The sequence below is a fragment of the Zingiber officinale genome, chromosome 7A, assembly GCF_018446385.1.
Source record: "Zingiber officinale cultivar Zhangliang chromosome 7A, Zo_v1.1, whole genome shotgun sequence".
Classification (NCBI taxonomy): domain Eukaryota; kingdom Viridiplantae; phylum Streptophyta; class Magnoliopsida; order Zingiberales; family Zingiberaceae; genus Zingiber; species Zingiber officinale.
In genome coordinates, this window is record NC_055998.1 from 111212349 (window position 1) to 111228147 (window position 15799).

Here is a 15799-nt window from a genome sequence, read left to right on the forward strand (position 1 = left end):
ATAGATATTGATATTACTACTCACATAAGTCTATGGCAAAAGGTGATAACCCTCAGCCCAGGAGCCCCTCCAAGACTGTCCCATGTGCATTGGAAAGGAAGTAAATCATAGGGGCTATTCGGCTAGCAAAGTGACCCTCTACGGGGTGGGGTTGAGGAGGGGGGGGGGGGGGGACTACTACTCACATAAGTATCACTATGTATGGTTGTCTTAAAACCGCTTGCTGGTAAAAGATATATCTTTGCGGGGAATGAAAAGAAGGCTAAAGTAGAGTCCATAGGTGTTTTTAGGTTTTATTTAGGAACTGATATTTTTCTGGATTTAGAAAATACATTCATTGTATCATCTTTTAGACATAATTTAATTTCAATTTCTTATTTGGACAAATCATGTTATTCTTGTTCATTTAGAAATAGAATTTTAAGTATTTTTTTAATTCAGTGTTGGTTGATAATGGTTCCTTGATTGATAAACTATATAAATTAAACACCTTAACTCTTACCGTTGACAATGTAGTTATGCATAGTATAGATGCAAAACACAAATTGACTAATGAGAATTCTTTAATATGACATAGACATTTAAGACATATCCAAACAACACCTAGAAAGGTTAATATCACATAGAATTCTCGATTCTCTTGACATATCAAGCTTTGATGTCTACATAGAGTGTGTTAATAGGAAGACCACTAACAAAAGAAATAAGGAGACAAACCGATGTAATGATGTTTCAGAGCTAATACATATAAACATTTGTGGAGCATTCCCTAAGATATCTTAGAATGGACACATCTTTTATTAGCTTCATAGATGACTACTCTCGATTCAACTATCTATATCTTATTCATGAGAAGCCGTTATCTTTGGACATTTTTTAAATTTTCAAAGCAGGACTTGAAAATCAACTAAGTAAGAAAATTAAATCTATACGATCCGATCATGGTAGTGAATACTATGGTTAGTATGATGGATCATAAGAATAATGTCCTGAAACTTTTGTGAATTACCTTATTAAGAGCGATATTATTCCTCAGTATACCATGTCTGTTACTATAGTTAGAATGGTGTAACTGAGCCACGTAATTGTACTTTAAAAGATATGAGGAGTATAATAACTTTTACTTCTTTACCGGAGTCTTTATGGGATGAAACACTTAAGACTATAGTTTACCTACATAACAGAGTACCTAGTAAGGTAGTGTCTAAAACCCTATACAAGATATGGAAGGGTAAAAAGCTTAGCATTATACATTTACACGTTTGGGTTCAGTTGAGGCTATGTCTTATAAGCCTAATGAAAAAAAATGGACACAAGAACTGAACTACAATTTTGTATGTAACTCTGAGAAGTCAAGGGGCTATAAATTTTACAATTCGTTTAATAGATCCTTTTTAGAAACAGGAAATGCCAAATTAATTGAGTATGGTGGGAATGTTAAGGTTAGGGAAGTATATTTTGAGGAAAGCATTAGTGATCCTCTTATGGTCACTACTAGTGCAATAAGTAGAGGAATGACTATTGTACCTTACATTATGGATATTGAACATTCAATGGGAGTAGTGAATCAAGATATTTTCATTTCATCTCCAATGTAATTGGAGGGTCCTTCCACTCAAAGTGAGATATCGTCTCATATTGATGACTAAGTACCTCAATCATCTCAAACACAAGTATTTTTAAAGCGATCTACTAGAGATAGGAGATCCATGGTTTCTCGTGATTATGTTTATCTCCAAGAGCATGAGTTTGACATAGAGTTGGAAAGTGATCCTACATCTTTCCAAGAAGTTAAATAATACTTTAACCTTGAAAGGTGGATTAACGTACGTCATGCAAGAAAAGTTGAAGTCAATCGCTGACAATGGTATTTGAGAACTTGATGAATTGCCTGAAGGTACGAAACCCCTCAAGCAAAAGTGCATTTAAGGTGATCTACTAAGGATAGGATATTCACAATTTCTTGTGGTTATGTTTATCTCCAAAAGTACGAGATTGACATAGAGTTGGAAAATGATCTTATATCTTTTTATGAAGTTTAACAATACTCTGACCTTGAAAGGTGGATTAATGTCATGTAAGAAGAGTTATAGGATCGAACTTGACGCTAGAGGCGGGTTGGGGGGGATGTGAATACTGTTAAGAATTTTACTAGATGAAAACAACTAAAAATAATAGAATAAGCAAAGTAAAATAGTGGAAATAATTTAAAAGTTATCTTAACTATTGAGCATACAAGACTTGTATAACAGTTAAACAACCAAAGCAGAAATCGACATGCACAATAATTATAAAAATGATTCTTATTTCTAATTTCTCCGTTCTAGAAAACTTTTAGAGATGGAGAAACTTTATAGAAAAAGAATCTAAAAAATTAATCACACAAATAAACAAGTATGAAAACAACAAAGAAATAAAGAATATACACTGGGTGTTGCCATTTAGAAATGAAGCGTGAATTTGCAACGTGTTATAGTTGTTGCATCGAAATCACAAGAGCACTTACATATGCGGGACCTACAGATGGATCCATCCCTCCTCTTGTCGGCCGCATGGGACCTACAGATGGATCCATCTAGGCGCTTGGAAGCTAGCGTATGATAGGATCTCTTCGTACGGCTAGAGAGGGGGGGTGTGAATAGCCGACCCCAATTGCTCGCGTTTCTTTCTACAAACTAGGGTTAGCGCAGCGGAAACTAAATGCAGAAAGAAAACAGGAGAAGAAATCAAACCTCTACGCAAGGATGTAACGAGGTTCGGAGATGAAACTCCTACTCCTCGGCGTGTCCGTAAGGTGGACGAACCCAATCAATCCGTCGGTGGATGAGTCCCCGGAAAATCGGCTAATAAAAACACTCCTTCTGGGTGGAGAAACCTCGCCACAGAAACTTCTTGCAACAGCAAGAAAAGAGTACAGGGAAAACAAGAAATAAAGTACAATACAAATGTAAACTTTCTTGCCTTCTCTTCGACTGGAAGAAGCAGCCGCTTCCAAGTGCCTACAGCAGCAGGTGACCCAGCCGGAAGCTCACGCGAAGCTTCAAAGCAGCTCAACAAAGCTCAACAGCAAGCTTAGCAGCACCAAGAACAGGAAGAAGGAAGAAGAAGTTGCACCAAAGCCTTGATCTCCTTTTATATCCTGCGAACCTGCACAGCGAAGACAGAAGCCAGCGGAGAAGACGGAGCGACCCGTTGTGACTCAACGGTCGAATCGTGGACCGATCAGGCTCCACCCTGATCGGTCCAGAACCCTTCTGATCGGTCTGGGGACCGATCAGATTGCTCCACAGAAAGTGCCCAACTTTCTGTTCGTTTCCTGATCGGTCTGTGGACCGATCAGGCCACAGCTGGATCGGTCCACAGACCGATCCCACCTCTCTCGGCTGCGTCTCTGATCGGTCGTGGAGACCGATCATCTGATCGGTCCCCAGACCGATCAGAAGTCTTACTGAACCCTTCTGTTTGTTATCTGATCGGTCACCAGATCGATCAGATACACAAACGTATCGCTGGATCGGTCTGCAGACCGATCCAGAGCTTGGTTTTTGCCCAAACCAAGTCCCAAACCTTCCAAACCAATATCCGGTCAACCTTGACCTATTGGTACATCATACTTAGCATCCGGTCACTCCCTTGACCTGCTAAGACTCTCCACCAAGTGTCCGGTCAATCCCTTTGACCCACTTGGACTTTCCTCTTCGTGCCAAGTATCCGGTCACTCCTATGACCTACTTGGACTTCCCATCACCAGATGTCCGATCACCCTTGATCCATCTGGATTTTCCCTTGCCCGGCTTCACTCACCGGGACTTTCACCTAGCTGCACTCACTAGGGTTATCCCAGTTAGGACTTTCTCACTGCCTGGCTTCACTCACCAGGACTTTCCAACTGCCTAACATCCCAGTTAGGACTTTCCCACTGCCTGACTTCACTCACCAGGACTTTCCCACTGCTTAATATCCCAGTTAGGACTTTTCCGTGCCAAGTCTCCATACTTGGACTTTTCCAGTGCCAAGTCTCCATACTTGGACTTTTCCCGAATCAGGTCAACCAGGTCAACCTTGACCTACGGTTGCCCCAATAATCTCCCAAACATCTATTCTTGTCCCATATCAAGAATACAACTCTTCCACGAGTGTCAAACATCAACATGCAACTCAACTAGGTCAACCTTGACCTAAGGTTGCACCGACAATCTTCCTAAGTCAAACATCAAAATACAACTCGAGTCAGGTCAACTAGGTCAGCCTTGACCTAAGGTTGCACCAACAGCGTACACTGCCCAATCACAGCATGCCACCTCATCTGGATGCGGGATAGACTTCAAGCAATCCAAGCGCTGGACCTACTCGGGGTGCTTGGACCTTCGGTCGCTTGGACCCTCTCCAGGCGCCCGAAGTTCCCTATTTTCAGTTAGCTCCCATTTCTAGTTTCCTGGATCACAATGTTAGCATAAGCATACCAAAAGTATGATTTACAATTTTCCAGTTGTCCAATCTCAACTTAGGTTTCCCGTGAAACCTTAGATTAGATCAATGCCTATTACTCTCTTTCCAAGAGTGCTTTCTCACCACTCCACTCAGGAGAATTTACCTGATGTCAAACCTTAGTTCACTTGACCTGTTTGGACTTTTACTCAGCTTAATCTTGACCCTCAATACTTTCCGCTAGACCTCCGTTCCTCGATCCATCTAGACTTTCACTTGGTGTCCTTAACACCTAGGGCTTTCTGCTGGTGTCCTCAACCTCAGGGATTCCTATCTAATATCCTCGATTTACCAAGACTATCTAATATCCTCGAATGAGTAGGATTTATGAAACACATAAATTAACCTTAGAGAAAGTTTCTTTGAGTTCAAATTTGAATTTATTACCAATAAATTTTTGCCAACAAAGTTTAGAATATAGAGGACTAAATTGAAATTTTAGAAATCATAGGGGCCAAATTAAAAGTGTAGGTCCAAGTGAGGTGGGCTAGATGGGGTGAATAGCCCTAAAAATTAAGTTAGGAAAATCTCTTGCTATTTGAACTAAGCAAGGACACAATATTAGCCAAACAAATAATTAACATAAAAGAAATGACTAAAAAGAAGAAGACTTAAAGAATTATTTGGTTACAACTTAGATGGTTATTAATCCAAGACAGTTGAAAAATTTACTAAAAATACTCCTTCGTTGAAGGCAGAGTAGGCTCTTACACACTTAGCTCAGGAATTAGAATTGAAATAAATACAATTGTTGTTCTATAATTCCTAGTTTCAAGGGACTTTTTATAGCCTCTTGGACTAAGTTATCGTTGCTTGGAGGTGCCTCTAAAATCATCCATGGTGCCTCCAAGTGGATAAAGCTTTATCCACTTTTCAATGGTCAGCTAATGACTACTATTCATTGGAAGCGCTTCTATGGAAGTTCCAAGGTGCCTCCAAGAGAGGCGCAAGGGCGCCTCCAGAGAGCTCCAGGGCATCTCTAAGTGAGGTGCAAGGGCGCCTCCAAGAGAGCTCTAGGGCGTCTCGAGCACTGTTTATCCAAGAATGAACAACTCCAATTGCTTGGGTGATGTTCCGGTTATCTGGAGTTGAACTCACCCGAACCCAACTCCTATCTTCTCCTTGAGCAAGCTTCGTTCCCGGCTTCTTGTCCCTTGAACACTCCGCACACGTCCTTCTCATCCACTAGTGTATTCTTCCGTAGACTTTTGTCCCTTGGATTCATCGAGCCCATCGACCCGTTTCCCGTGCCACCCTTCTCATTCATCGCATCTTCCACTCGACTTCTTGTGTTCCTAAGCGAGCACACTTAAACATAAGATATCAAAATATTACAGGATCTAACTTAACTCGGTTGATCACATCAAAATTAATCCGGAATACTTACAATCTCTCCCTTTTTGATGTGCATCAACCCGAGTTAAAATTAGGCTAAAGTAGACAAATAAAATGCAATTAAAACATAAATATGACATTTAAGTGCAAGTGTTAAATGAAATAAAATAAATATAATAAAATAGCAATTCCTGAAATAAATGCAATAACACCTCCCCTAAACTTAACATCTAGTTATTCTCCCCTTTTGATCACATAAAAAAAAATAAAATAAAAGAAAGAAAATAAGCATAATATGAATAAAAATATGAAATTTTTCTAGGGGTCATATACAAATATCACAAAACTGTGTATTTTTAACAAAATTAATTTGCAAAGAAATTAATTTTTAAAAAATAAGTCTTAGATTTGTAAAAAAAATAATTAAAAATTATTTTAAGTTTTTGAAAAAAATTGAATTTTTTTTCAATGTCTAAGATAAGTACTAGGATCAGTATAAAAATTTTCACGAACATACTATTTTCTTTCATTATTAAAATAAATGTTTTGAGACAAAAATATATATTTTTAAAATTTAATGTTTAAAAATATTTCTATACTTCAAAAAATCTTGCTAATTTTTCTAAGCATATAAGATTAAATTTTTATCCACAGAAAAATTAAATTTTTTAAAATAAATTTTCAAGAATTTTTAATTATAAAAATATGATTTTTGGTAAAAAAAATCATAACAATTAATATAATAGTCGAAAAGTTTTGAAATATTTTCTAGAAATAGAAAACATAATATTTTATTAAAAAAATTGAGATATTCAAAAATCATTTTTCAAAATAATTTTAATTTTAAAAATATGACTTTTTAAAGAAAATTCATAAAAATAATATAAAAGTAAAAAAATTTTGAATTTTTTTGGTTAGTAGATAATAATTTTATTTTTCATAGAAAAAATTAGGTAAAAATATGAAGAAGATATATGAAATAATTAATTTTACCCAACATGTTAATAAATCAAGTAAAATAAATCTAAGCATTTGAAATTAATTTTAACAGGCTAAACATGTTAGGAATCCAAAATAAATTTTTACCTATAGGATTTATTAGAAATTTTTTCGGAATGCTATTTTTTGACACTTTTATAATTTGACCCCTGTGGTTCCTAATCTATCAATTAAGTCTGTTAGAATGTTTGAAATTTCTTTTTAGAGCTGATATGGAATTTTTCATAATTTTTATTTGTTCTTTCAGTTTTTCATTTTCTTCATTAATTTTGTCAAAGTGATCTAATGGACATGTGGTTGCTAATTTTATTTTGAGATCAACATTATCCCTTTTTAATTTTACATATTTAGACCTTAACTTGCATAAAGATCTAGACATTAATTTAATACCTGAATATTCAAAAGCTTGGTTCATTTTAAGCTCGGCTCGGCTCGGCTTGGTTACCTTATCAAACAAGCTTGAATACCCCAAAGCTTGGCTCGGCTCGGCTCGGCTTGTTTACAATCCTAGCTGTTTTTTCATTTGATTCTTGGTGACTAGCTATCAGTGCTAGTCCGATGTATTCTTCTTTTTGAACTCAGGTGACAATATTTCATCCCATGTGACCTTGAGATTTTTGTGTTTGGACTTGTTTGACCCTTTATTTTTCAATCTTGGGCAGTTATCCCTTAAATGCCTTCTTGTTAAGCTTGTTAGATTTAAAGAACTTTTTGAACTTACTTACCGTATATGCTTCTTGATCCACATCGAGGGACAACTCTGAATGTAGTTCGATCTTTCTTGTGTTCAGGGAGATGTTGTTGTTCGACTCCTTGCCCTTTCTTATGTCTGACCATCTAGACTCATGTAATTTAAAAGTAGAAAACAAATTTTCTTATCTACTTGCTTCGAGATCCTTGGAAATGTAGTAGACATCTATTATTGACGCTCATTCAGGTGTTCTCGGGAATGCATTTAGAGTATACCTTATTGAATCCTGCTTCATTACCATTTCTCCGAGGTTGTTGACTCTAGTTATCAGTTCCTTGATTTTCACATGTAGTTGAGCCACCATTTCACCCTTTTCCATCCAGAGGTTTGTTATTTGATTCCGGAGTAAGTCCCATTTCGCTAGCTTAGCCTTTGAGGCTCTAATCTGATTAACTTCTTATGGCGGTAGAGCGCTCAACAGATGGAACTTTACTTTGTCGTTGCCCACGAAGTCCATCTGCTGCTTTTTGGTCCAGAGGAACTGTCACGCCCCAAAGGAGTCCCTGTCCGAGAAAATTTCGGCAGCATCTCCCCTGTACGGTGGACAATCTGAAACTTTTCTACATCTCACAAATACCTCAGCCACAGGCGGCTGGAATAATAACAACAAAATAAAACATCACCACGCAGTTATATAATAGTAAACAAAACATCAATACTCTGACTCGAAATCCACCCTACTCCACTACACACGTAAAACTCAAAACCGACGAACTCACCTCTTCTGCCATCCAGGCAGGCATGTAGTAGAATAAAAACCAAATCCAAATCCATCGATATAATAAAATCTATACCATGTCCATAAGTAAATAAATCCAGAACATAACAAATTCAAACAGTCTAGAACAGAAAAGGGAACCAAACGAAAACCAATCACATCCTCGAGGTCTGCAGGGACCAGCAACTGGAACTCTCTCCTGACAGCATCAACCTGAAAATATCAACAATGGAGGCGGGGTGAGTCCAACACTCAGCAGGTACAATTGATATGCAAAGTAAAGAAATAACACCTAGCACTAATCATGCGTACAGTCTCCTGATAAAAGAAAGATAAAAATATGCATCTGAAGTAAATAGGAGAGGAACTGTACTAACCAGGACCTGAGTATAAGGACAAACAGTCCGAGTGGTATAGGAATCCTGTATGCATGTCAAACATAGGTATCCAAACAATATGCAGCATATAAATGCAGCAACCACAAACACAAGCAATAAATGCGTCATGCATATGATGCCAATGTCATGGTCACCCATGACGCCAATGTCATGGTCACCCCTGACAACATAGGTTCCGCAACTGACGCTCTTTCCGGTCGAGAATCCGTACCAGAACCTCCTCATCTGTAATGTCAGGCTGAACTGGAACTGGGATATCTGCCAGCACATGTGTCGGGTCATGTACGTATCTCCTCAGCATCGATATATGGAATACATCGTGAACGCCTGACAAGGACGGTGGTAGAGCCAGTCGGTAAGCTACTGCTCCGATCCTCTCCAAGATCTCGAAAGGGCCAATGTACCGCGGAGCTAGCTTACCTCTGAGGCCAAATCTCTTCACCCCTTTCATGGGTGAAACTCGCAGAAATACATGGTCGCCAATAGAGAACTCTAGTGGTCTGCGTCTCCGATCAGCATAACTCTTCTGGCGATCTTGCGCTTCTGACATCCTCCGTCTGATAGTACGGACCAACTCTGCATCCTGCTGAACTCTATGAGGTCCCAACAGCTGGGCCTCTCCAACCTCATCCCAAAGGACGGGTGTCCGACAAGGTCTACCGTACAACACCTCAAACGGTGCCATCCGGATAGCCGAATGAAAGCTGTTGTTGTAGGCAAACTCTACCAACGGCAGATGGTCCTCCCAATTGCCTCCGAAATCCATAACACACGACCTCAGCAGATCCTCTAAAGTCTGAATGGTTCGCTCTGACTGTCCATCTGTCTGTGGATGGAAGGCTGTACTGAAACGGAGCTGTGTGCCCAAGGCCTGCTGCAGACTCTGCCAGAAACGAGACGTAAACCGTGGATCTTTATCCGAAATAATACTCAACGGAACACCATGTAGTCTGATGATCTCCCGACAATACAAATCTGCCAATCGATCCAGGGAATCAGTCCTCCGAATCGCTAAGAAGTGCGCGGATTTGGTTAATCGATCAACGATTACCCAAATCGCGTCATGGCCCCGTCGTGTCCTCGGCAAACCCACCACAAAGTCCATGGTAATGTGATCCCACTTCCACTCAGGAATAGGAATCCGCTGAAGTAATCCTGCAGGTCTCTGATGCTCGGCCTTCACTTGCTGACAGCCAAGACATCTTACTACAAAATCTGCGATGTCTTCCTTCAGGTCGTTCCACCAATAAAAACACCTCAATTCTTGGTACATACGGGTACCGCCTAGGTGGATAGCAAATCATGAGCGATGAACATCCGGAAGTAACTCCTATAAGACCGGATGAGACTAAAAATCTGCCTCGGAAATGTATAACACCCTCCTCGTCTCGTGTGAACTCGGTCTGCTGCCCGGAAGCTATCTAGCTGCAAATAAATTGCAAATACTGATCAGCAGTCTAGGCTCTCGTATCCTCGTCCTGATCAACGACTGAGCAACCATGGTAACCAGAGTACCCTGCTCTGTCTATCCTTACCCCTCAAGGCCCAAATCGGAGGAACCTTAAATCAAGTTTGTGACCACAACTCGGTGGCAAGCTAAAATCCCTCCGGACTTCCTGCTAAGCGCATCGACAACCACATTAGCTCTCCCTGGGTGATAGCTAATGGTACAATCATAATCCTTCAGGAACTTCATCCATCTCCTCTGTCGGAGATTAAGTTCCTTCTAAGTAAACAGATATTTGAGATTCTTATGGTCAGTGAGAATCTCAAATGTAACGCTATATAAATAATGTCGCCAAATCTTCATGGCAAAAATAATGACGACTTGCTCCAGATCATGTACAGGGTAGTTCTTCTCATGTTCCTTCAATCGACGAGAAGCATAGGAGACTACCATATCGTGCTGCATCAGAACAGCGCTCAACCCTGAATAGATGCGTCGGTGTAGAGGACATATTCGTCCTCTCCAGAAGGTAAAACTAAAATCGAAGCCGACACTAGTCTCTGCTTCAACTCCTAGCAGTTGGTCTTGTCATCCTTAGTCCAAGTGAACTTCACGCCTTTCCAGGTCAGACGTGTCAGTGACATAGCTATCCGAGAGAAACCCTCAACGTATCTCCGGAAATATCGAACCAAACAAAGGAAGTTGCGAGCCTCTTCTATAGACTCCGTCTACTTCCAACGGTAACAACCTCGATCTCCTGTGGAACCACGGTATACTCCTACTGGTGACCGTGTGTCTCAAACATCTCACAGAAGACAACCAAAATACACACTACTGAACTTCACATATAGACGTTTCCATCGAAACATCTCTAGAACTATGCAAAGATAGTGTACGTGATACACCTCATATCAGGAATAAAACACCACATCATCAATAACGATAACGAATTCTGATCCAATATCCTAGGGATACCTAAGTCATCTAGTCCATGAAAACATCTAAGGCTCCGCAAGCCCTAATGGTAAAACCAATACACATAATGTCCGTATCACAGACATTCCCAATCCATAAGATCCTCGACAATAAACAGATCTGATCACCAACGATATAAATCACCAAAGAATAGATCCTCCAGTGTGAGAGCAACGCTCCATCACAGAAAACACCATATATGTGGGAGCAATGCTCTACCACAAGAAATCCTCAATATGTAGGAATAACACTCCACTACAAATAATCCATAACATGTATCTGCAATAGATATGGGAGCAATGCTCCGCTATAAGCAATCCGAAATATGTATATGTGGGAGCTCCGCTCCACCACAAACGATCCATAAGTGTCCAAGGCACCTAACTATCCAACTAAAGGCTGCACGAGATCACTCGACCACATATCACTGTGGGCAGCCAAAGGTATAAACAACCTAGTAAACAAATCAAATCCATAGTCAACTCTATCATCATCCTAGTAGGTTGGTCAACCACTAATAGGAGAATTAGTTGACAGGGTTATACAACCAATAACATAATGTAGACACTCAGCATTCTACATTCAACATAGGTAAAATCATCATGATGCTACCCACCATACACCTGGTACACATGCACACACAACATATGTATAATCGACATAATCCTCCAATTTGTACACACCAAACACACTCATAGCACAGGTATAAATCAGTGTGATACCTCCAACAATACCTATCAAACCCGTGTGCATATATCAACATAGGTATAATCAACAATACACCTCAACAACACTCACATGACATATGTACACCTATGCCAAGAGTATAATCAACGTAATACTTCCAACAAATCATAATCGACACGAGTATACTCTCAAAACAATCATATAATAAACAAGATACCTCAAATATATGTGTACATTCCATAACATAGTTTTTAATTGACAAATACCTCCAATAAACAATCAGACATGTATGTCTAACCACTCGGGTATAATCTACTAGAAACCCACAATAATCATATGTATAAAGGTGTACGACCCAAAAGATAAAATCAGAATTCAAGAACATCAAGACACTCTCATTTTTTATCCTCAAAAATATCAGCCCACAAAATATTAGATGAATCAGTCTCTACTCCCCATGAGAGCAAGTTAACATTCAAAACATCAAATCACTATTTATCAACATAGTCCAATATCAGAGGAAGTAAACATCAATTTTTATCATCCTGTTAACTAACCACAACTAACTAGATTTATTAAAATCTCATAAGTACACTCAACCGTAAACTCTCTAGCACCCGATTATAATCTGATCACCAACTATAATCATCAAACCTGTGAATATCATACATGACACTCACTATGTTACCATCAACGACAACCCAAATAATAGATCATCACAATAATTATCCACTCATAGATCATCCAAACTAATATCTAGTAATAGATCATCAGACAACCACATAACATTTACTCTCATAAATCATTAAAAATCAACATACCACAATATCTGATTTCACAATATTCCTCAACCTCAAACCTTTCTCAACAATGATCAAACATGATAACTCCCCAATGATCAATTTTCATCGTATCGGATACCCTAATATCCAAAAGATACGAGTATAAAAAAAACTCTACTGGCTAAGTCCACAGGAATATATAGGTATCATCCATTACCCAGCTAACAATAGCAGAGGCTGGTATGTGCCTCCAACTCCTACTAGTAGTAACAGAAACTAAAACTACTGGTGGTATGATATGAAAAATTACCAGAGACTATAATCCTTGATCTCTATTAGGGTCGACCAAGATCAGTGGCTAACCCATCACATGTAATATGGCTACAACAACCAGACAGGTAATAAAGATAAAGTGCTAATAGATGCACTAACTATCATAAAATAAACATCATACCTATTTGCCGTTTGGAGATGTTCCATCGCTATCCAGTCCCCAACTTCTGACCTCAAAATTCCGAACGAGAAAATCGCCGGAAATTCATATAATCCGAAACGGAAATCCGAAACATAACCATATCGAAAATCCGAAAATGCCCAGTTTGACCCGCAAACCTGGCTAACCAAATACCCAGAATACCAACAACAGGTATCCGATAAATCTCCAGAACACCAAAAGCAGGTATCATAACCCGCTCTGATACCAATAAATTGGTATCAGATAAATCTCGAAAATCCATAATACAAAAATCCAACAAGTATCGCCAAACTTGGCGCTCTGATACCAAATAAATAAATTGGTATCGGGTTATCCCAAACATCCAAAATACGAAAACAAAAGATCGTATAACTGTGCTCTGATACCACTAAATTGTCACGCCCCAGAGGAGTCCCTGTCCGAGAAAATTTCGGCAGCATCTCCCCTATACGGTGGACAATCTGAAACTTTTCTACATCTCACAAATACCTCAGCCACAGGCGGTTGGAATAATAACAACAAAATAAAACATCACCACGCAGTTATATAATAGTAAACAAAACATCAATACTCTGACTCGAAATCCACCCTACTCCACTACACACGTAAAACTCAAAACCGACGAACTCACCTCTTCTGCCGTCCAGGCAGGCATGTAGTAGAATAAAAACCAAATCCAAATCCATCGATATAATAAAATCTATACCATGTCCATAAGTAAATAAATCCAGAACATAACAAATTCAAACAGTCTAGAACAGAAAAGGGAACCAAACGAAAACCAATCACATCCTCGAGGTCTGCAGGGACCAGCAACTGGAACTCTCTCCTGACAACATCAACCTGAAAATATCAACAATGGAGGCGGGGTGAGTCCAACACTCAGCAGGTACAATTGATATGCAAAGTAAAGAAATAACACCTAGCACTAATCATGCGTACAGTTTCCTGATAAAAGAAAGATAAAAATATGCATCTGAAGTAAATAGGAGAGGAACTGTACTAACCAGGACCTGAGTATAAGGACAAACAGTCCGAGTGGTATAGGAATCCTGTATGCATGTCAAACATAGGTATCCAAACAATATGCAGCATATAAATGCAACAACCACAAACACAAGCAATAAATGCATCATGCATATGATGCCAATGATGCGTCCTGGTCACCCCTGACGCCAGTCGATCATCTCACACACATAGTGAGGCCGAGTGGGTAGGGCTGTGACAACCGTACACTCTGTCGTCACTACTCCTGATGAGTGACCGAGTGGACGGGATGCTGTCGGAGTACACCTATCCTCCTACCCCAAATCATAAATGGGGGAGCGCAATGCTCTCATCTCCCGGTGCTCAAAGACGGGGAGGAATCCCTGCCGGATAACACGTTGTGTCACACTACCCATGAGCGGACCAACGGTGCCTAACAGAGTCCATGCTGCAACACACTCAGCCTGAATCGACCACTAACCCATGAGTGGTGGTGTGTGCAGATCCATGTAACTGGCGATGTGCTCAACAATAATGGAGCGGACTATCGCTCAGCATGCAATCATGCAAATGGTGCATGACACTAACCACAAGAATATCCTGACCTAATCCACATATATATAAAAATGCATCATAGGTCAACGAATCCAAAACAATCCAAAGGTATACAGAAGGTATAAAACCTAGGTCCTGAACATGGTCAAGCATGACATATCACTACCCCTATAAGCATGTATAGACAGGTAAAGTATACATGGGATGCAAAACAAATCAATCAATTAAACATGTACCAAGATTTGGATAGTGATTAACCGGAATAGATAAAAAACATAATTAATGAAACATGTTAATTCCATTACTAAGCATATCAAAGACAAAAAAAGTCAAAAGTACCCGCCTCCAAAAAGAAAGGATTGTATCCGGTCCAAAGCCAACGTCGAGATACTCGTCTCGCGTCAAAACCCTAAGTCACGAACAAATAAATATATTTTATTTTAGCTACTATTTACATAAATAGCTAAATAAATTCTTAAGAACTATTTAGGGCAAAACCCTAAGTCAACCTACTAACCATATAATTCAAATTCACTACAAAATATATCACGATCCTACACTTTACCTCCAATCACAGCCACTGATTGCTGCTAATCGTTTACTGCTGAAATGAGGGCTGCCGGAACAGGGGCAACTCCTGGGAACAAAACAATAAACCAAATCATCAATTTTCCTTCCAAACTATGTTCCCAAAACATAACTATTACCTCTACGGTGGCAGTTCCTTGTGTCTAACTGAAACACCCCTCACAACTAGCTGCTGGTGACCTTCTGTGGCCGGAGAACTGGCTGACAGTGAACACCGTCAAAAACCCAAATCCTAACAGCGTAAGGATTTGGTGAAGAAGGAACTCGCAGTGGAAACTAGTGCTCGGCAGAACCCTGCGACCTCAACTAGAGCTCACGGCAACCGTGCTAGGGCTAAGGCTTCGTCAACAATGGCAGAAGCACTAGGTAGTGGCGTCGGCTCTGTGCAGAGGTGCGGCGGTTCGTGAACACAGGGAGAAGAGGAAGTCGGGAGTCGGCCTGACCTAGAGCGGAGGAATTCGCGGCAGTGCAGGCTGTGGCTAGGGCACGAAGTGAGTCGCCGGCACTAGGAACTCCACGGCAAAGGCTAGGGCTCCGGGTGGTCGACGGTGGCGCCGGCACTGGGGCACAGACGCGCTTGTAGTGGATCGGCAGTGACGTCGGTGTGCTCGGCT